The 21988-nt window shown below is 52.0% G+C and overlaps 1 long non-coding RNA gene across 1 annotated transcript; it reads right to left on the reverse strand.

The window, feature by feature from the left end:
- Nucleotides 1-11919: 11919 nt before the first annotated feature.
- On the reverse strand, nucleotides 11920-21735 carry LOC135978976 (uncharacterized). Its single transcript, XR_010596314.1, has 3 exons — nucleotides 21496-21735; nucleotides 20213-20326; nucleotides 11920-12082 (listed from the first exon to the last, which is right to left on the reverse strand). It is a non-coding gene; the product is annotated as an uncharacterized LOC135978976 (long non-coding RNA).
- Nucleotides 21736-21988: the final 253 nt, after the last annotated feature.

Below are 21988 nucleotides of genomic sequence, written 5' to 3' on the forward strand. Positions count from 1 at the left end.
AGGCCAAATGGATTACAGAGTGAGCTCCAGCTGAGGGGAAACCAGGGGAAACCGCAACAAAGGTACAGGAGCAGGCCTAGCTGTTGGGTACAGGGCCTTGGGGCAGAACCTAGAATCCAGGGTAGGACTGGTTCTCCCATGGTCTCTAAGGAAGAGGATGTACAGGGCCATAGGAAGGGCTAACAAGGCCAGCAAGGGCAGGCCGAGCCAAAGTCAGGCTGAGGAAAAGCCCCCAAGGGACAGAGGATCTTGTTTCAGTTACAGACATTTTTTGACTTTTCGTTTGGGATGAGCGAGACCCAGGAAGGAGTGGGACTAAAAGATGGTCGCCTGGCCGAAGGGCTGAGTTCCCAGCCAGAAACCTGCTGGCGGGCGTGCTAGCCCAAGAAATCTGTGACCCCAGGCCTTGAAGGAAGGGGCACCTATCGGTGAGTGAACTCTGTTACAAGCCTGCTTCAATTGTGGAAACAGCCTGTTATTGGAGAGTGGTGGGGATGGCCTGTGGGCGAGGATGGCTGGAGGGGTTATACAGGAGGGGCAGCAGCGTCCAGTGAGGAGATCAGGGAATGGGTTGTTTGCAGTCCTGCCACTGAGCGGTAACGTGATCCTGGCCAGGTCACTCTCCCACCTGGTGCCTCACTTTCTCTATCTTTGAAATGGGGATCATCCCGACCCACATTAAGAAAGGATTTGATCCTCTGCTCTTGCTTCCCAAATCCCTGCCCTCCTTGCTCCACACAGGCCTCTGCCCTGTTGCTCAAACTCCCATGCACATGTTAGTGCCTGTGTCACCCCCGCAACTGCAAGGTCTCATGTACAGTCTCCTGCCAGCAAACTGAAGCTGCCACTAGATTCAGAATAGGAATCGCAGTTCCTGTGCGCTGCTCTGAATGGAGTCTAGACCCTGGGCATGGGGAAGGCCAACGCTCACATCCAGGTAGATCATCAACCTACTCCTCTGTCCCAGGAGCAGGAAGGCCTCTGCTTCGTGCTCCCTTCGGTAGCTGGAGCTGCTGAGTTGGGAGTGTGGTGGGCAGAGATGGGAACAGGCCATAGGATGAATCAAGTGTCAGGGCGAGACTCCCTGTGTGTGGGAGATGATGTTGCCCCTCTGTGGGGAATCTCTTCCTTGCAGATGCTGGGCTTTGGGTGCTGGACTCTGCCAGGAAGCCCAGCTCCCATCCCTAGCAGCTTGGCTGTTCCCTACACTGCTGTGCACCAGACTCTCTGCAGAGAGCTGCTCTGGGCAAGGACTACAGAGCCTGCTGTCATCCTGGCAGGTGTCACCCCAGGTTCCATAATCCTGACCCCTGGTCTCCCTCCGCTGGCAGGCTCTGAGCAAGGCCTGCCCAGAGAACATGGATGACGAGCTCTCGATCCTGCTGACAGCACCCCCCAGCACAGACAAACTCCAGCACATCTTGGAGGTGAGCAGAATGGGGAGGGGCCGCAGGGGTTTTACCTTAGCCCTGGGGACTCCTAGAAAGAAGAGACTGGAAAATCCATGTTTCTATTGGATCCTTCCGAGTATGCATTTGTGATATAAACTCACTGGGTGACCTTGGGATAACTCACTTCCCCCTTACGGCATCAGTCTTCTCCACTATCAAATCTACACTGGGGAAGAAGGACAGAAGCCCCGACAATCACCTTCACCTCTGGGTGTCTGGTCCTGGGAGCCGAAACCAACTGGACTATCTGTCCCATCTCCTAAACTGCCCTATCTTTCCCTCCTAGGGCCTTGTCCTTAGTGCTCAGCCTGGCCCCTTCCCAGCTTGTCCCTCACCTTTAAAGGACGCTCCAAGCCCCTCCCATGCCTGCTTCCCTTGGGGTCTCTCTCCTGGCTGAGTACAGGCTGCCCTTCTATCTCTCAGCAGGCCTGGGTCCTAGTCACAGGCTGCGTCTTGTCACGTGACCCCCACACTTATTCCCTTCACCCTAGGGACCTGCATCACCTGGGCCAGGTGCAGTTGAGCTCCAACCCCTTTCCTGGCCATCTCACCCAGGGACAGGTTGAAACTGGTAACCTGTGGGTAACAGTAACTCTTTGCTCGCAAAGGTGCTGAAGACACAATGGAAGAGGAAATCCTTTGGCCTGGATTGAAATTATTCTGACTGAAAGTGAATGAGAGAAAATAGGTCCAGAGTTCTCTTCCTAGCAGCAGAAAATGTAGCGATTGATAGAGGTTCAGGTCAGAAAAGACCATTATGTGCATCTAGTCGCCCCTCCTGTATAACTCAGGGCCTAGAATGTGACCAGTGGTTCCTTCAGCCAACCATAGCATGGGACTGAGCCAGAGCACGTCTTTTGGAACGACATCCACATGCAGGAGAGCCAGCTGGCTACCAGAAAATCTCTCTTCTGCAGTGACGTGGGGTTAAGGGACATGGCGGAAAAGACATGGCGGGGAACCGAGACACAGTTGGGACCTGTCTACACTACAGGTATGTCGTGCATTTGTAATCTGCTGACCCCCACATGTTGTTCAGAGCCTATGGACAACACAGCTCCTAAAGTGTGTTTGTTTTCTGCTTATCCCGTATGTACCAGCAGGGCTGGACAGCATTTCTCACTGTGCTGTGGGGAGCAGGTCCTGGGTACTAAGGGTCTGAAGAAGCTCTCAAGGACTAATTTTTTAAAATAATTGTTATCAATGAATTGGGAGAAAACATACAATCACTGCGGATAAGATTGGGGGGTGACAAAATACAGGCAGAGTGGTAATTCCTGAAGGGGAGAGGGCAGTGATACAGAGCGATCTGGCTCATTTGGCCAGCTGGACCCATTCAAAGAAAACAAGTTTGAGCAGAGCCCAATGCAAGGTCCTATACGTAGCCACAAGGCACGCCGGCCACACCTCCAGAATGGGGACGTGTATCCAGGAAAGCAGTGACTCTGAAAAGGATTTAGGTGCCAGAGTGGAGAAGCCACTCAACATGAGCTCCCAGTGTGATGCTGTGGTGAACAGGGCTAAAGCCATCATTAGACGTAAGAGCAGAGTTCTGAGTAGGATAGGGAGGTGACAGCAGCAGCAGTGAGACTCCTATTGGAATACTGCCTCCAGTGTTGGTGTCCTCCTTTGAAAAAGATGGTCCTAGAAATTGGAGCTGGGACAGCAGAGAGCCATGAAATGTTCTGAGGGCTGGAGAAAAATGCCTTCTAGTGAGCTATTGAAAGAGCTCAACCTGTTTAGCTTATCAAAAGAAGATTGAAAGGTGACTTCACTGAAGTGTTGAAATGCCTTAATGGAGAGAAAATATTGGGTATTAAAGGGCTCTTTAATCGAGCAGAGAAAGGCAGAACAAGACCCAATGGCTGGAAGGTGAAAAGAGACAAATTCCTATGACAAATAAGGCACAAATATTCAACAGCGAGGATGATTGACCACAGGAAGAAGCTACCATGGAAAGTGGTGGATTCTCCATCTCTTGATGTCATTTAATAAAGACTAGATGCCTTTCTGGAATTTGTTTTGCCCCAAAAGTAGCTATTTTGGTAGACAGGAGGCCTGTGATAGGGGGTCAGATTAGATGCTCTAACGGTCTCTGCTGCCCATAAAGTCTACTCATTTCTGAGAAACTGAGTGTAGCATTGGGAGCAGCCTCTGCTTATTAAATAATCAGTTTGTCAGCACCTGCAGGACAATTTGGTTCTTAGGACTAGTGAGCATGGACTTGTCAAGAACAAATCATTCCAGACCAATCCTAGCTCCTTCTTTGGCAGGGTTAGGGGCCTAGTGGAGGTGGATAAACAGTAGATGTGATCTATCTTGGTGTTAATAAGGCTTTTGACACAGTCCCATAGGACATTCTCACAAGCAAACAGATGCTGCTTAGCACTGTCAGAGCAGCTTTTGCTGGGGGATTCTCCCAGCACTTTCCAATAGTGGGAAAGTATGAAATCCCCATTTGACTGCTGGGGACAGAGCCTAGAGGGGGCAGCAACTTACCCCAAGTCCCACAGGTCAATAGGAAACCAGCAATGGAACCCAGGAGTCCTGACTCCCAGTTCCCTGCTCCAATCACTCCAGCGGAGCACACTCCCTCTCAAAGCAGGGGGACCGGACATGAGGGCCTGGTTGTAATTGCCAGCTGTGGGAGGGAGTGTGCAGCAGTGGTTAGTGAAGGGGCCTGGAAATAAGGACTGCTGGGTCTATTGGAGAGTGTCACTAGGAGCAGTGCATAAGATGAGGTGTCCTATCATGTTTACTCAGATCAGATTAGGACATAATAGAATGGCTGAAATAGTTTATTTTATTTGTATTGTATTATTTTGCAATTGTTAAGAGCAGCAACTCCTCAGCTCAGACTGAAGCATCTTATCTAATTTTTGAGATCTAAGTGTCTCCTCTTTGAGTGCCACGAGACAAGTTAACACATTGTGACAAAGAATTTTCATTGCCACTTGTTATGATTTCAAGAAACAAACTGGTTTAGTTTGAATAGGATTTTCGGTCAGAAACGGTTTCAATGAAATTTCCCCACCATCTCGATTCCTGGGCTCTATCTCTCCCTTTCGGGGGGGGGGGGGTTGCTGTCTGTTAGAACAAGAGTCTGATTTGGATAGGGATAGAGACCTCTTCAATGTTTTTAATGAAGTAAATACTAATGGGAATTGTGTGATCATGGGAGACTTTAACTTCCCAGATATAGACTGGAGGACAAGTGCTAGTAATATAATAGGGCTCAGATTTTCCTAGATGTGATAGCTGATGGATTCCTTCACCAAGTAGTTGCTGAACCAACAAGAGGGGATGCCATTTTAGATTTGGTGTGGGTAGTGAGGATCTCTTAGAAGAAATGGTTGTAGGGGACAGCCTTGGTTTGAGCGATCATGAGCTAATTCAGTTTAAACTAAATGGACGGGAAAACAAAAATAGATCTGTGACTAGGGTTTTTGATTTCAAAAGGGCTAACTTTAAAAAATTAAGGAAATTAGATAGGGAAGTGGATTGGACTGAAGAACTTGTGGAACAGATGGATCAGACTGAACAGGTTCCAAACCTCTCGGAGGCTCTGACCTTCTAAACAGGGACGTCTGTTTTCTAGTAAAATCAGGAAAAAGAAAAGAGAAAACTCAAAAGAGGTTCCTCCTAGCGCTCACGTACATGACCCCTAATACTCTCTCAGCCCTCAAAGAGAGACCTCGAGAAGGAGACTTGCTGAAGGAAAGCTACAGGGGACTCAGAGGTTTCCCTGGCCCTGCGCCCCTGTCCTGCCTGGCTGATGTCAGCATCTCTCTGTGAGGTCACCACCTCCCCAGCACCTTTGATCAATAGGCTGAGGTCCTGCAAAAGGTCTTTGTGATGTCACTGTCACACCCACCCCTCCCCTGCAGTGCTAATGTTCTGCCGCAGGCCAGACCCTTTGGAGGTTTGAGCTACTCTCTGTGGATCACCCCGCTCAATGAGTGTTCATTCTAGGAAGCAAGCCGGCTAGACAGTAAAACAGCAGAGGCTGCTCCCAATGCTACACTCGGTTTCTCAGAAATGAGTAGACTTTATGGGCAGAAGAGACCGTTAGAGCATCTAATCTGACCCCCTGCATATCACAGGCCTTTCTGCACCATATGGGGCAGGCAGAGCTCTGCCTGGGTGCAGGGGGAATGGGATGGGGGTAGATCAAGGAAAGGGGGGAGGGGAATGGCTGTGAGGGAAAGAGCTCCTGTCCCAGATGAAGGAATTTGGGGGCAGAGGAAAGGACCCCCCCTCCACAGAGAGGGGAGAGGGTTTCTGTGAGTGCCAGGGGGCTCCATTTCCCCTTCCACTATCTCCCCATTTACAGAGAGCCAGAGCAGTACCTGCAGCAGAGATCGGGAGTTGCTGGTGGCCTCAGAGGCACAGGCCCTGCAGCGTCTCGGGCACCTGGCGCAAGTGCCGCATGATATGGAGCTGGCGCATCACATTGGCCGTGACGTCCTCATGCTGCAAGGGAACGAGAACCTGTCTGAGACTCAGACGCCTCCGAGGAATCAGGGGGGATTAACGGCCCCTGGAACCAGCAGCATTTCCACCCAGCCCCTGCCCACCTCTGAGGGATGGATTCCCCCTCCTGACCCCCAGGATGGAGTCTTGTTGTCCTTCCTAGTGACCTCTAGTGGCAACCCCCCTCCTTGTACGGGGAGCTCCTGCCACTTCCCCGTCAGTGCCCCTGACAGCTGTTCCACCTCCAATCCACAGCTCAAGTTCTCAGACCCCTCTCCTCCAGCCCCACCCAGGTTGGGTAGGGAGGGGACTGTAGCGGGGGGGCAGGAGGGATTCTGGCAGCAGTGAAGTGGGATGTGGGGAGGTTGAGACCTTTCCCCAAGTCACCCCAGCCACTAATGCTGAAGCTGCAGGATGGCAGCCCTGGTAAATGGGACGGATCGGCAGCCCCTGCTGACTAGGGTTACCATACGTCCGGTTTTTCCCGGACATGTCCTGCTTTTCGGCAATCAAACGCCCGTCCGGGGGGAATTGCCGAAAAGCCAAACATGTCTGGGAAAATGCCGGCCGGGCACTTCCCCTCCCGCGACTGCTCTGCTCCGCTCCTCCCCTCTCAGACTTTAAGAGCCGAGCTGCCCGAGCCAGCGCTACTGGCTTCGGGCAGCCCCGCCTGCCTCCGGACCCCGAGCCACGGGCCAGGCACTTCCCTTCCCGGGCTCCAGCTGCGCTGGGGAAGCGCCGGCCGGGGGCGCAGGGCCTGGGGGCTGCCCGGCAAACCGTGAAGCCGGTAACGCTGGGGCAGCCCTTTCCCCATGGCTGGGAGTGGGAGGGAGGAGGGGGCTGAGTTAGGGCGGGGAAGGGGCAGAGTTGGGGTGGGGCTAGGGGGTGGGGAAATGGGCGGGGCCAGGGCCCGTGGAGGGTCCTCTTTTTTTATTTATTAGACATGGTAACCCTACTGCTGACTGAATCCTCCTGTTCTCTCCAGAACGGGTCCAGCCTTGCCAGCAGCAGGACAAGCGTCCCCTGCCCATGTGCCTCAGCCCTGCCTGGTCAGATGCCATCACCCGTCAGTCCTTGGCCTCCCAGGCTGCCAGTGATGGGAGCAACTCTGGGTGGTGGCTCGGGTGACACAGACACCAGACCACTAGGAATTGGGTGCGGCCCTGTGGGACAGGAGAGTCTCGCAGAGGGCACTTGGGGGACTCTCCTGCCCTTCCCAAGAGCGATAGCACCCTGTCCTAAGAACGTAAGTCTGGGATGAGGCAAAGCTTGTCATTAATTAGCCTGGCTAAAGAGCTGGGTGGAGCTGCTCCGGGGACAAGCTGGCTCGCTCCTGCTCGTGGAGGTGAATTCATCTCCCTTCCCAGGAGCACCTGCTCTCCCTTTCATTCCCCACCAGGCTCCTTGTGCCAGGCCAGCGAATGGCCACAGGATGGGAATGAGGCCTGGGCCCCGCCCCAATCTCCTGAGTCTAATGCAGCTGCTCACCTTGTCCCCCATCAGCTGCTGGGTTTCCCCCAGGAGGGAGTAGGTGACAGGGAGAGAGACACACACATTTGTCCTTCTGGTTGCAGGGCTTGTGTCCTTCCAATCCCATTGGTGGCTGCACAGTGGGCAGAGTCCTCGCTGCGTGCCCGGCCCAACAGAATTGCAGGGCATGGTGTGGAACACAGAAAGAGATAGAGAGACTCATCCTCCAGCCGGGGTCAGTCTGAGAGAAATTGGCTGGGGTCCCAGTCTCACTCTTCTAGCGGGTGCCATTTCCCAGCTGGGTTCCTTACCCCTCTGGTGCAGCAGCAGCTGGTAGAGCCGGTAAACCCCCTCCCTGGCCTGCCGGCTGATGTCCTTGGCTGGGTCACTGACGGACAGAGCCAGCTGTGCCACGTGGTGACCCATCCTGGCGAATTCCGCTGAGTTCTAATGGACGGGAGAGGGAGAGGGGACTCCATCAGCATTTTCCTGTTAGCTCCCAGTCCCCCCCGGGCCAGGACTCTCCTTCCCCTCAGCCCCTCTGCAGGAGATGCTAGAGGATAGGAGCTAGAGCCAGACCCTTAATTTCCTCTGCCCCCAAGGAAGCCTGGAGCACAGGGCTGTGGACAGGGCCCTCCATGAGGACTTGCTTCCCCAGCTGCTCCAGGATGACAGGGAGGCATGAACCTGGAGCACAGTCCCCTTAAAAGCCCAGAGTCACCACTTAACTAGGACAAGAAGAACTTGACTCAAGCCAGGCTCACTCTCTGCTCTGACTCTGCCTCCCCAAGAGGAACACTCCTAACCCACAGCCCCTGCAGCAGCAGATCCTACAGCCCGTCAGAGCCAGATCACCTACGCCTGGAGTCAGGAAGCTGGCGTCAGAGGTCACTTACGTCAAACTCAGGGAGGGTGATGGTGAATCTGAGCAGGGCCGTGCTGCTCTTAACGGCCCTGGCTCTCTCTCGGGGCACCCTGGACACGATCCAGTAGTTAATGTGCTGTGGGGAAAGGAGGCATTGCACTGACTGCCCTGACCAAGGATGCCCACTGGGGGCCCGGCTAGGAGGACAGACTGGAAAATGGATCTAAGAGTGAAGGTAAAATTGCCCCCACCCCTCTCATCGGGCTCACCTCCAAGATGTACTGGAGCCTGTCGGTGTCTGGGGACTCTGCCAGCAGGTTCCCCAGCATGGCGTCCAGGAGGTCTGGCAAGACCCTAGGCAGATCCTGAAAGCAAGGGAGAGCCATGGGTCAGAGTTAGGGAAACTGGGGCTAAACTTGCCACAGGATGGGAAGTGGGGTCTCTGGGAAGCACTGGTGAGACCCCCAAACACATATCCTGGCCTCTCTCCTTCACATCCCACTGCAGGCAATTAGCAAGGACTCATGGCAGGATGACAGCTGGCTCTTCAATCCATGACTTTAGCATGATCTACCTGCACTTGGGCGGTGTCCTTCTCCATACCCAGGGTGAAGACGGCGTGCAGGGCAGCTCGGAGGAGGTGGGTCTCCAGCTCTGGCTCCAGGGCAGGTGTCATGGTGCTGGCAAGAGAGAGGAGCCGGTATTAGACTGTGCAGTACGGGGATGGGACTGGCACCAACACGCAGGTGAAACTGCAGGGAAATAGGCACAGGCTGGCAAGAAGGGAAACTGAGGCACCGAGCCAGGGAATGACAAGGCCAAGGTTTCTCACACAGACAGTGGCAGGGCAGGAATAGCCCCTGTTCCCTGCACCCTGCTACCCCTCCTGTATCTGATCCTGGGTGTGAGCCTCTCCCCAAAGCCGTTGCAATGTTACTGGAGTGAAAAGAACAGCCCAGCCAGGAGAGAGTGAACCTTCCCCGCACCTCTGCCAGAGGAGCCACCCTTGGGCGGTGACCTGGGAGTGGGAGGGACAGTGACTCCCAGCCCTGGGCCTGAGCAGCACTGGGGTTAGGGGAACCGGACCGGAGGGTCTCGGTACCTGAGGTTGCCCACAGCAATCAGGGAGTTGGCAAGGACGGCGCCGGGTGCAGAGTTATCAGGCAGCTCCGCAATGAGCTCCTGTGAGACCCAAAGTAGACAAAGGAGCGTGTGAGATTCGGGCCTCACTGACACTTCCCAGTGAGGAGATTACACAGCCAGGGCCCCACACAACCAGCAGGATCCCCCCACCTGCCCCCCGCTCCTCCGATTCCTGCCCAATAGTGACCACTCTCCGAATTTCTCCCGTCTCTTCTCCCCAGTCTTCAGCCCCAGCAATCCATGCCCTCAGCTGCCCCTCCAGCACCAGCCACCCCCCATCCATTGGCCTGGGGAGACCCCTGCCCCTCCCATGTCTCTGTCCTCCCTCTGGGCGCCGTGTCTCGCTCACCACAATCCTCTCCGCCACAGCCGCCTTGCAGCAGTGCGGCTCCAGTGTGTCCTGCCCTCTCTGCTGTGCAGCGAGACGCGGGGTGGATGGCGTGCAGGAACACGAGCTGCTGGGCCTCCTCCTGCACCCACCAGGAGTGGGGTTAGGGGAGAGAGAGCCAGTTAGCCAGGGACCTCCCTGCCCCCACACAGCAGCTGCAGGACTCAGGCCTGAATGGGGGATAGTGGGGACCCGCCCATTGTCCAAATCACCCACCACTCCACCACTGGCAGGGGTCAGGAACTGGGACAGTGCCTGTGGGGGGAGGAGACCCGGCTGGTGTGTGACAGACACCCCCACCTCTGGGGTCCCAGATCATGGAGGAGAAAGGTCCCCATTAGGGCTGGTGGATCATCAGGGACAAGACCCTCTGCAGGGGGTCAGGTGCTGGGAAGGGGCAGGACAGTCTCGGTTCCAGCACAGCTGGGGAACGTTTGTACCTTTTCTCCATCTTGGAGCTGCTCTCGGCTGTTATTGAGAGCAGCCTCCTCTGTGGCCACGTCCACCCATTCCTCCTCCTCGTCCCCTGAGTCCCTGGCGGTCCCTGCACCAGGGAGAGAAGGGGACAAGGTGACGCCTGCTGCCACTCGGGGGAAGGACAGGGGCACGCTGTGGCAATGTGTCCCTTTCCCACCTCCGGGACCCAGGGCAGATCGGGCCCCACACTCCCCCGTCTCAGTGATGCCTTCAGCCCCCAACTCCTTCAGGAGCCCATAGCAAAGAGACCCCCCCACGCTGTCCTGGACTCCCTGGGAGGTGCCTCCCCCCAACTGGAGCACCGAGGACCAAAGTGGCAGCATCTAGTGTCAGTGGGGTTCATGTGGCTCAGGCCAGACCCCTGGGCTGGGGATCCGCCCCCATAGCACTGATCGAGGGCCTGGGCCCAGGGTGTTCACAGCCCCGCCCTCACCTCTCCCTGAGCCCAGCCTGACTCCTCACCTGGAACAAAGCTGCGGCGCCCATCGTCCTCGCTGCTGCCCGAGTCCCAGGCACTGCTGCTGTCCCATGGGGAGCGGGCCGAGCTGCTGGTGGTGGGACAGGGATCCTCCACCTCCTGCCCTGGGGAGGCTGGAAGGTCCTCACTGACTGGGCCGGGCGATGCCTCCTGCTGGGAATCAGGGCTGGGCTCCTGGGGCTGCTGCTGCCCACACAACATGTCCCAGAGTCACTCTGCCCGGCTCCCGTCCTGCGCTGGGTCCTGCCTGCCCAGCCGCAGCCTGGCCCAGCTCCATTTCGACCTGGCCTCTCCCACCTCGGCGCCGGCGCTGGGTGCGGGTTTTCTCCGCCAGAAGACTGGGCACTTCCACCTCCTGGCCTGGCCGGGAGCTCCTTCCCTGCCAGTGGGGACGGAGAGGCCGCTCTGCTCCCGGGGAAGATGGCAGCTGCTTCCCTCAGGCTCTGGGGCCACCTGCAGAGCCTTCTTCCTGAACATCCTCAGGAGCCTGGCCACCCTGGAACCGAGCGGGAAGCGGGCGTGAGTCTGGGGTCAAGGCAACCTCTCACTAACCAGCCTGTTTGGTCCCTCCCCATCCCTGCCCCAGCCAGAGCAGCTCCTCCTCCCCCCACAGGGGTGCACGTAATGCAATCTACATGCACTGGCAGGAGTTCATTGCATGATCTGCTCCCAGCGTTCCCCCTCGTCACCTCTGGGGCTGCAATGCCCGGGGAGTCTCCTCCTTTTCCATCACTGGGCTCAGTCACTTTGGACAAGCAGCTCCCTCCTGCCGTCCCAGGCCACACTCCCCCCCAGGCTAGAGAAGGAACAGAACCCAGGAGTCTCGACTTCTCCTGGGAAACCATTCCCCAGGTCAAAGTCCCGAGGCAGAGCAAGGCCAGGACCCCTGCCTTTCCCATTGATTTCCATGCTCAGCAGCTCACAGGGTCTGGCCCAGCTCAGAGACGCTCAGCCTGGGGAACGGTCTCCCACAAGGGAAGCGTTGGGAGCCCCATTCCTGGGACCTTTCCAAACACACTGGGGACGGCTCTGGAGAAGCCCCTCCCCGGTCTGAGAGCGAGGGGCTCCTGGGGGCGGTTTGCAAATCCAATCTCCTTTGGGAGAGATTCTTTCCCCCACTTTCTGCCTCTCCCCAGACAGACAGGGGACGCCAACGGGGAACCCTAATGCCACTCACTTGATCTGGTGACGGAGCGATGGATGGAGGATGTTCAGTATCGTCCCTCGCCCTCCTCCTCACTCCCCAAAGCCAAGGCAGGCTGGAGAGGGTGGTGGTGACCTGAGGAGTTACCCTGCCCAGCCAGCAGGCAGGGGGATAGCACTGGGCGATCGACTGGCTGTGAAAACAAGAGTCTATCTTATTGCCAAGGGACAGAGAAACTCAGCCAGCAGCAGGGGGTGCAGAACACTGGCCTAATGCGGGGGTGACAGCACCTCCGGGATCCTGACATCCTGGCACTTTACACACCTTCCTGGAGCCTCCCAACCCTCCTGGTCTGTAGGGGCTGCTACCCCAACCCTACTGATGGGAAACAGGCCTGGGGTGGGGAAGCTACTGGCTCAGGGTCACACCAAGTGTCAGAGCCAGGGATGGGACCCAGCAGTCCTTATTTCCAGGCCCCTTCACTAACCACTGCTGCACACTCCCTCCCATAGCTGGCAATTACAACCAGGCCTTCATGTCCGGTCCCCCTGCTTTGAGAGGGAGTGTGCTCCGCTGGAGTGACTGGAGCAGGGAACTGGGAGTCAGGACTCCTGGGTTCCATTGCTGGTTTCCTATTGACCTGTGGGACTTTGGGTAAGTTGCTCCCCGCTCTAGGCTCTGTCCCCAGCAGTCAAATGGGGATTTCATACTTTCCCACTATTGGAAAGTGCTGGGAGAATCCCCCAGCAAAAGCTGCTCTGACAGTGCTAAGCAGCATCTGACCATTAGAGGTCAGAGCGCACTGCCCAGGAGGAGGAGTGTTTGGTTCTGGGCTGTTGGAGTACGGGCTTTCAACCATCTGTGCACACATATTATACTAATTTCATCTAGACCACCTCTCCCTAGTTTGCTTGTGAGAATGTCCTTATTAACACCAAGATGGATCACATCTACTGTTTACCCACCTCCACTAGGCCCGTAACCCTGCCAAAGAAGGAGCTAGGATTGGTTTGGAATGATTTGTTCTTGACAAGTCCATGCTCACTAGTCCTAAGAACCAAATTGTCCTGTAGGTGCTGACAAACTGATTGTTTAATAAGGAGTTCCGGTATCTTTCCAGGTATGTTAATGGATGGGAAGACGTTCTTTTTCAGGGATCTCTGACGAGAACTGGGGCACAGCACTTAGTTTGTTGAGGCCATAAAATGGAGACAGGCACCTCTTCTCTTCTCCCAGCACCCCAGATACCTAAAAGGGTGGGACTCACATCCCTCAATGGGCTTTAAAAAAGACAATGGTTACAATGTGGCCCCAACCATTTCTGGTTTCTGCAGACTAGATGTTTTAGCAAAGTTTAGAATTCCTTGGTGCTCAACACCATGAAACTCCCATTTCTCCTTTACAAAGGGCTTTAACGCCCCTTATCTCACCCAGGCTCTCGACTGCCCAAAGTTGGAGAATTGTCCCTGTTCCCATTGCAAAGCACTCCCCACGACACACACACAGAGTCCTCCTTAGGGTGACCAGATGTCCCGATTTTATAGGGACAGTCCCGATTTTTGGGTCTTTTTCTTATATAGACTCCTATTACCCCCCACCCCCCGTCCCGATTTTTCACGCCTGCTGTCTGGTCACCCTAGTCCTCCTGGTGGTGGGAGGGGAACAGAGGAAAGGACAAAAGAAGTAAGAGATGAAGAGAAAGGAGGGAGGGATGGAGGAAAAGGTAAAACAAAAAGGACAAACCCTAATGTCCCCAGTGATTCTAAGGAACAAAATCCCAGGTGGGGAATAAAATTCGGCCACCTTAAGCTAGTGTTTTCCATGCCTAGAATTCAGCTGGTGCCAGATGCATCAGACTGAACAGGTTCCAAACCTCTCGGAGGCTCTTACCTTCTAAACAGGGACGTCTGTTTTCTAGTAAAATCAGGAAAAAGAAAGGAGAAAACTCAAAAGAGGTTCCTCCTGGCGCTCATGTACGTGACCCCTAATACTCTCTCAGTCCTCAAAGAGAGACCTCGAGAAGGAGACTTGCTGAAGGAAAGCTACAGGGGACTCTGAGGTTTCCCTGGCCCTGCGCCCCTGTCCTGCCTGGCTGATGTCAGCATCCCTCTGTGAGGTCACCACCTCCCCTGCACCTTTGGCCAATAGGCTGAAGTCCTGCAAAAGGCCTTTGTGATGTCACTCCCACACCCACCCCTCCCCTGCAGTGCTAATGTTCTGCTGCAGGCCAGACCCTTTGGAGGTTTGAGGTACTCCCTGTGGATCACCCCGCTCAATGAGTGTTCATTCTAGGAAGCAAGCCGGATAGACAGTAAAACATCAGAGGCTGCTCCCAATGCTACACTCGGTTTCTCAGAAATGAGTAGACTTTATGGCCGGAAGAGACAGTTAGAGCGTCTAATCTGACCCCTTGCATATCACAGGCCTCCTGTCTACCACAATAGCTACTTTTGGGGTAAACACATTCCAGAAAGGCATCTAGTCTTTATTAAATGACATCAAGAGACAGAGAATCCACCACTTTCCTTGGTAGTTTCTTCCTGTGGTCAGTCATCCTCGCTGTTGAATATTTGTGCCTTATTTGTCATAGGAATTTGTCTCTTTTCACCTTCCAGCCATTCCCAAACCTCAGCCAGCATTTGTAGCTGACAAATCTCACGAATTGTCACAGATTGCGGTGTTACTAGAGGAGGTTTTGGAATTAACTGATAAGTCACTGGGACCAGATGGCATTCACCCAAGAGTTCTGAAAGAACTCAGATGTGAAATTGCGGAACTACTAATTATGGTTTGTAACCTGTCCTTTAAATCAGCTTCTGTATCCATGACTGGAAGATAGCTAATGTAACGCCAATATTTAAAAAGGGCACTATTGGTGATCCCGGCAATTACAGACCAGTAAATCTAATGTCAGTACCGGGCAAATTAGTTGAAACAATTGTAAAGAATAAAATTGTCAGACACATAGAAGAACATAAATTGTTGGGCAAAAGTCAACATAGTTTAGGTAAAGGGAAATCATGTCTTACTAATCAATTAGAGTTCTTTGAAGGGGTCAACAAACATGTGAACAAGGGGGATCCAGTGGACATAGTGTACTTAGATTTCCAGAAAGCCGTTGACAAGGTCCCTCACCAAAGGGTCTTATGTAAATTAAGTTGTCATGGGATAAGAGGGAAGATCCTTTCATGGATTGAGAACTGGTTAAAAGACAGGGAACAAAGGGTAGGAATAAATGGTAAATTTTCAGAATGGAGAGGGGTAACTAGTGGTGTTCCCCAAGGGTCAGTCCTAGGACCAATGCTATTCAACTTATTCATAAATGATCTGGAGAAAGGGGTAAAAAGTGAGGTGGCAAAGTTTGCAGATGATACTAAAGTGCTCAAGATAGTTAAGACCAAAGCAGACTGTGAAGAACTTCAAAAAGATCTCCCAAAACTAAGTGATTGGGCAACAAAATGGCAAATGAAATTTAATGTGGACAACGTAAAGTAATGCACATTGGGAAAAATAACCCCAACTATACATACAATATGATGGGGGCTAATTTAGCTACAACGAATCAGGAAAAAGATCTTGGAGTCATCGTGGATAGTTCTCTGAAGACTTCCACGCAGTGTGCAGCGGCAGTCAAAAAAGCAAACAGGATGTTAGGAATCATTAAAAAGGGGATAGAGAATAAGACGGAGAATATCTTATTGCCCTTATATAAATCCATGGTACACCCACATCTTGAATACTGTGTACAGATGTGGTCTCCTCATCTCAAAAAAATATATACTGGCATTAGAAAAGGTTCAGAGAAGGGCAATTAAAATGATTAGAGGTTTGGAAGGGGTCCCATATGAGGAGAGATTAAAGAGGCTAGGACTTTTCAGCTTGGAAAAGAGGAGACTATGGGGGGATATGATAGAGGTATATGAAATCAGAGTGATGTGAAGAAAGTGAATAAGGAAAAGTTATTTACTTGTTCCCATAATATAAGAACTCCACTAGTAACCTCCCTCCAGCCTGACAGTTCACCTTTCAGTACGACCCGTTGTAGTCTCCCCTTTAACCAATTCCTTATCCACCTTTCAATTTTCATATTGATCCTTATCTTTTCCAATTTAGCTAATAATTCCCCATGTGGAACTGTATCAAATGCCTTACTGAAATCGAGGTAAATTAGATCCACTGCGTTTCCTTTGTCTAAAAAATCTGTGACCTTCTCAAAGAAGGAGATCAGGTTGGTTTGGCACGCTCTACCTTTTGTAAAGCCATGTTGTATTTTGTCCCAATTACCATTGACCTCAATGTCCTTAACTACTTTCTCCTTCAAAACATTTTCTGAGACCTTGCATACTACAGATGTCAAACTAACAGGCCTGTAGTTACCCGGATCACTTTTTTCCCCTTTCTTAAAGCTAGGAACTATGTTAGCAATTCTCCAGTCATACGGAACAACCCCTGAGTTTACTGATTCATTAACATTTTTTGCTAATGGGCTTGCAATTTCATATGCCAGTTCCTTTAATATTCTTGGATGAAGATTATCTGGGACCCCCGATTTAGTCCCATTAAACTGTTCGAGTTTGGCTTCTAACTCAGATGTGGTAATATCTACCTCCATATCCTCATTCCCATTTGTCATCCTACCATTATCTCTAAGCTCCTCATTAGCCTCTTAAAGACTGAGGCAAAGTATTTGTTTAGATATTGGGCCATGCCTAGATTATCCTTAACCTCCACTCCATCCTCAGTGTTTAGCGGTCCCACTTCTTTCTTTGTTTTCTTCTTATTTATATGGCTATAGAACCTTTTACACCTTTTACTATTGGTTTGAATTCCCTTTGCAAGGTCCAACTCTACATGGCTTTCGGCCTTTCTCACTTTGTCCCTACATTTTCTGACCTCAGTAAGGTAGCTTTCCTTGCTGATCACTCCCATCTTCCACACCTTGTAGGCTTTCTGCTTTTTCTTAATCATCTCTCTGAGATGCTTGCTCATCCAACTTGGTCTACAACTCCTGCCTATGAATTTCCCCCCCTTTCTTGGGATGCAGGCTTCTGATAGTTTCTGCAACTTTGACTTGAAGTAATTCCAGGCCTTCTCCACCTTTAGATCCACAAGTTCTTCAGTCCAATCCACTTCCCTATCTAATTTCCTTAATTTTTTAAAGTTAGCCCTTTTGAAATCAAAAACCCTAGTCACAGATCTATTTTTGTTTACCCTTCCATTTAGTTTAAACTGAATTAGCTCATGATCGCTCAAACCAAGGCTGTCCCCTACAACTATTTCTTCTAAGAGATCCTCACTACCCACACCAAATCTAAAATGGCATCCCCTCTTGTTGGTTCTTCAACTACTTGGTGAAGGAATCCATCAGCTATCACATCTAGGAAAATCTGAGCCCTATTATATTACTAGCACTTGTCCTCCAGTCTATATCTGGGAAGTTAAAGTCTCCCATGATCACACAATTCCCATTAGTATTTACTTCATTAAAAACATTAAAGAGGTCTCTATCCCTATCCAAATCAGACTCCTGTTCTAACAGACAGCAAACCCCCCAAAGACAGGGATAGAGCCCAGAAATCGAGATGGTGGGGAAATTTCATTGAAACCGTTTCTGTCCGAAAATCCCATTCAAACTAAACCAGTTTGTTTCTTGAAATCATATCAAGTGGCATGAAAATTCTTTGCAAAAATATTTTGTTGCAAAACAAAAGCATCTTCTGTGTCACAAAAAGAACAGGAGTACGTGTTTGTCTCGTCGCACACAAAGAGGAGACACTTAGATCTCAAAAATTAGATAAGATGTTTCAGTCTGAGCTAAGTAGTTGCTGCTCTTAACAATTGCAACATAATAAAATACAAATAAAATAGACTATTTCAGCCATTCTATTATGTCCTAATCTGATCTGAGTAAACGTGATAGGACACCTCATCTTATGCACTGCTCCTAGTGACACTCTCCAATAGATCCCCATCCTCCACCTGTCGGGAGGTAGGTAGGAGCGGATTGTTATCCCTACTTGAAAGAGGGAGAAGCTAAGGCTGAGAAAGGAGAATTGACTTGTCTTAGGTCACACAGCCAGTCCGTGGCAGAGTTGGGAATAGGACCCAAGAGCCCTGATTTTCAAACTAACCATCGGATCTTGAATTTCAGACATTGAATGACCTGAATAAAGTGTTCTCAAGTGAGTTCCAGACCAGCAAGAGTTCATAGTAATTATTCAGCAAGAATTTTAGGAGAACTGGAATGGTAGAGAAAATAATGAACTGCAGAGAAGCAGCAAAATTTGTCGAACATATGACTGGTTATGACTATTTACTTGGTCTTAAAAGAAAACAACAGGGACCTGAGTCTCCTCCCTGTCAATAACCCCCTGCTCAGCCAATCAGGGTAGCGACCGAGGGGCGGGAGGATGAGGGTTCTCACCAGAGAGCCCAAAAGATGGCCCAAGTCACCGCTGGGGATCACTGTCTGAGCACTATTTCAACGCCACATTTTTCGGTGGACCTCCCACAATGGGAGTTGTAGAGCACCCCCCACGACACACACACACCCCCTCCTGGTGGTGGGAGGGGAACGGGGAAAGGACAAAAGAAGTAAGAGATGAAGAGAAAGGAGGGAGGGATGGAGGAAAAGGTAAAAGAAAAAGGACAAACCCTAATGTCCCCAGTGATTCTAAGGGACAAAATCCCAGGTGGGGAATAAAATTCGGCCACCTTAAGCTACTGTTTTCCATGCCTAAAATTCAGCTGGCGCCAGATGCATCAGACTGAAGAGGTTCCAAACCTCTCGGAGGCTCTTACCTTCTAAACAGGGACGTCAGTTTTCTAGTGACATCAGGAAAAAGAAAGGAGAAAACTCAAAAGAGGTTCCTCCTGGTGCTCACGTCCGTGAACCCAAATACTCTCTCAGACCTCAAAGAGAGACCTCGAGAAGGAGACTTGCTGAAGCAAAGCCACAGGAGTCTCTGAGGTTTCCCTGGCCCTGCGCCCCTGTCCTGCCTGGCTGATGTCAGCATCCCTCTGTGAGGTCACCACCTCCCCTGCACCTTTGGCCAATAGGCTGAAGTCCTGCAAAAGGCCTTTGTGATGTCACTCCCACACCCACCCCTCCCCTGCAGTGTTAATGTCCTGCCGCAGGCCAGACCCTTTGGAGGTTTGAGCTACTCCCTGTGGATCACCCCGCTCAATGAGTGTTCATTCTAGGAAGCAAGCCGGTTAGACAGTAAAACATCAGAGGCTGCTCCCAATGCTACACTCGGTTTCTCAGAAATGAATAGACTTTATGGCCGGAAGAGACAGTTAGAGCGTCTAATCTGACCCCTTGCATATCACAGGCCTCCTGTCTACCACAACAGCTAATTTTGGGGCAAACACATTCCGGAAAGGCATCTAGTCTTTATTAATGACATCAAGAGATGGAGAATCCACCACTTTCCTTGGTAGCTTCTTCCTGTGGTCAATCATCCTCGCTGTTGAATATTTGTGCCTTATTTGTCATAGGAATTTGTCTCTTTTCACCTTCCAGCCATTGGGTCCTGTTCTGCCTTTCTCTGCTAGACTAGAGAGCCCTTTAATACCCAGTATTTTCTCTCCATTAAGGCACTTCAACACTTCAATGAAGTCCCCTTCAATCTTCTTTTGATAAGCTAAACAGGTTGAGCTCTTTCAATAGCTCACTAGAAGGCATTTTTCTCCAGCCCTCAGAACATTTGATGGCTCTTTGCTGCCCCAGCTCCAATTTCTAGGACCATCTTTTTCAAAGGAGGACACCAACACTGGAGGCAGTATTCCAATAGCAGTCTCACTGCTGCTGTGTCACCTCCCTATCCTACTCAGGGCTCTGCTCCTACGTCTAATGATGGCTTTAGCCCTGTTCACAACAGCATCACACTGGGAGCTCATGTTGAGTGGCTTCTCCACTCTGGCCCCTAAATCCTTTTCAGAGTCACTGCTTTCCGGGATACACGTCCCCATTCTGGAGGTGTGGCCAGCGTGCCTTGTTGCCACGTATAGGACCTTGCATTGGGCTCTGCTCAAACTTGTTTTCTTTGAATGGGTCCAGCTGGCCGAATGAGCCAGATCACTCTGTATCACTGCCCTCTCCCCATCAGGAATTACCACTCTGCCTGTATTTTGTCACCCCCCAATCTTATCCGCAGTGATTGTATGTTTTCTCCCAATTCATTGATAACAATTATTTTAAAAAATTAGTCCTTGAGAGCTTCTTCAGACCCTTAGTACCCAGGACCTGCTCCCCACAGCACAGTGAGAAATGCTGTCCAGCCCTGCTGGTACATAGGGGATAAGCACAGAACAAACGTACCTTTAGGAGCTGTGTTATCCATAGGCTCTGAACAACATGTGGGGGTCAGCAGATTACAAACGCACGACAGACCTGTAGTGTAGACAGGTCCCAACTGTGTCTCGGTTTCCCACCCTGTAAAATGGGGAGAACAAACAAAACCTTGATTAGCTCCATTTGATAGCTGGGGAAACCGAGGCACCCAGCGGTGCAGAGACTCGCTCATGGTCCCAAAGCCAGGAATAGAAAACAGCAGATCTGATAGCCAGGCCTGGGACCTAACCCTGGTTTTCCTGGCCTTGCTTCTCTAAGTTTAGTCACAGCCTCCATGTCTTTTCCCCCGTGTCCCTTAACCCCACGTCACTGCAGAAGAGAGATTTTCTGGTAGCCAGCTGGCTCTCCTGCATGTGGATGTCGTTCCAAAAGACGTGCTCTGGCTCAGTCCCATGCTATGGTTGGCTGAAGGAACCACTTGGTCACATTCTAGCCCTGAGTTATACAGGAGGGGCGACTAGATGCACATAATGGTCCTTTCTGACCTGAACCTCTATCAATCGCTACATTTTCTGCTGCTAGGAAGAGAACTCTGGACCTATTTTCTCTCATTCACTTTCAGTCGGAATAATTTCAATCCAGGCCAAAGGATTTCCTCTTCCATTGTGTCTTCAGCACCTTTGGGAGCAACCAGTTACTGTTACCCACAGGTTACCAGTTTCAACCTGTCCCAGGGTGAGATGGCCAGGAAAGGGGTTGGAGCTCAACTGCACCTGGCCCAGGTGATGCAGGTCCCTAGGGTGAAGGGAATAAGTGTGGGGGTCACGTGACAAGACGCAGCCTGTGACTAGGACCCAGGCCTGCTGAGAGATAGAAGGGCAGCCTGTACTCAGCCAGGAGAGAGACCCCAAGGGAAGCAGGCATGGGAGGGGCTTGGAGCGTCCTTTAAAGGTGAGGGACAAGCTGGGAAGGGGCCAGGCTGAGCACTAAGGACAAGGCCCTAGGAGGGAAAGATAGGGCAGTTTAGGAGATGGGACAGATAGTCCAGTTGGTTTCGGCTCCCAGGACCAGACACCCAGAGGTGAAGGTGATTGTCGGGGCTTCTGTCCTTCTTCCCCAGTGTAGATTTGATAGTGGAGAAGACTGATGCCGTAAGGGGGAAGTGAGTTATCCCAAGGTCACCCAGTGAGTTTATATCACAAATGCATACTCGGAAGGATCCAATAGAAACATGGATTTTCCAGTCTCTTCTTTCTAGGAGTCCCCAGGGCTAAGGTAAAACCCCTGCGGCCCCTCCCCATTCTGCTCACCTCCAAGATGTGCTGGAGTTTGTCTGTGCTGGGGGGTGCTGTCAGCAGGATCGAGAGCTCGTCATCCATGTTCTCTGGGCAGGCCTTGCTCAGAGCCTGCCAGCGGAGGGAGACCAGGGGTCAGGAGCCTGCATTAGCACCGGTGTGCCATTGACCAAGAGCTGGCTGAGGTAAGCGCCGCCTGGCCGGAGCTTGCACCTAGAAACCCTGCCCCAGGTCGGAACCCCCTCCCACACCCAAATTACCTCCCAGACCTCACACCCAGCACCCCAACCCCCTGCCCCAGGTCAGAACCCCCTCCTGTACCCTAATCCCTCCCAGACCCCACACCCCCACCCCAATCCCCTACCCCAGCCCCAAGCCCCCTCCCGCACCCAAACTCCCTCCCAGACTCTGCACCCCAACCCTCTGCCCCAGCCCGGATCCCCCTCTGGCACCCCAAACCCCTAATCTCCAGCCCAATCCCAGAGCCCGCATCCCCACTGGAGCCCTC

Source organism: Chrysemys picta, unplaced genomic scaffold (assembly GCF_011386835.1).
Source record: "Chrysemys picta bellii isolate R12L10 unplaced genomic scaffold, ASM1138683v2 scaf580, whole genome shotgun sequence".
Classification (NCBI taxonomy): domain Eukaryota; kingdom Metazoa; phylum Chordata; order Testudines; family Emydidae; genus Chrysemys; species Chrysemys picta.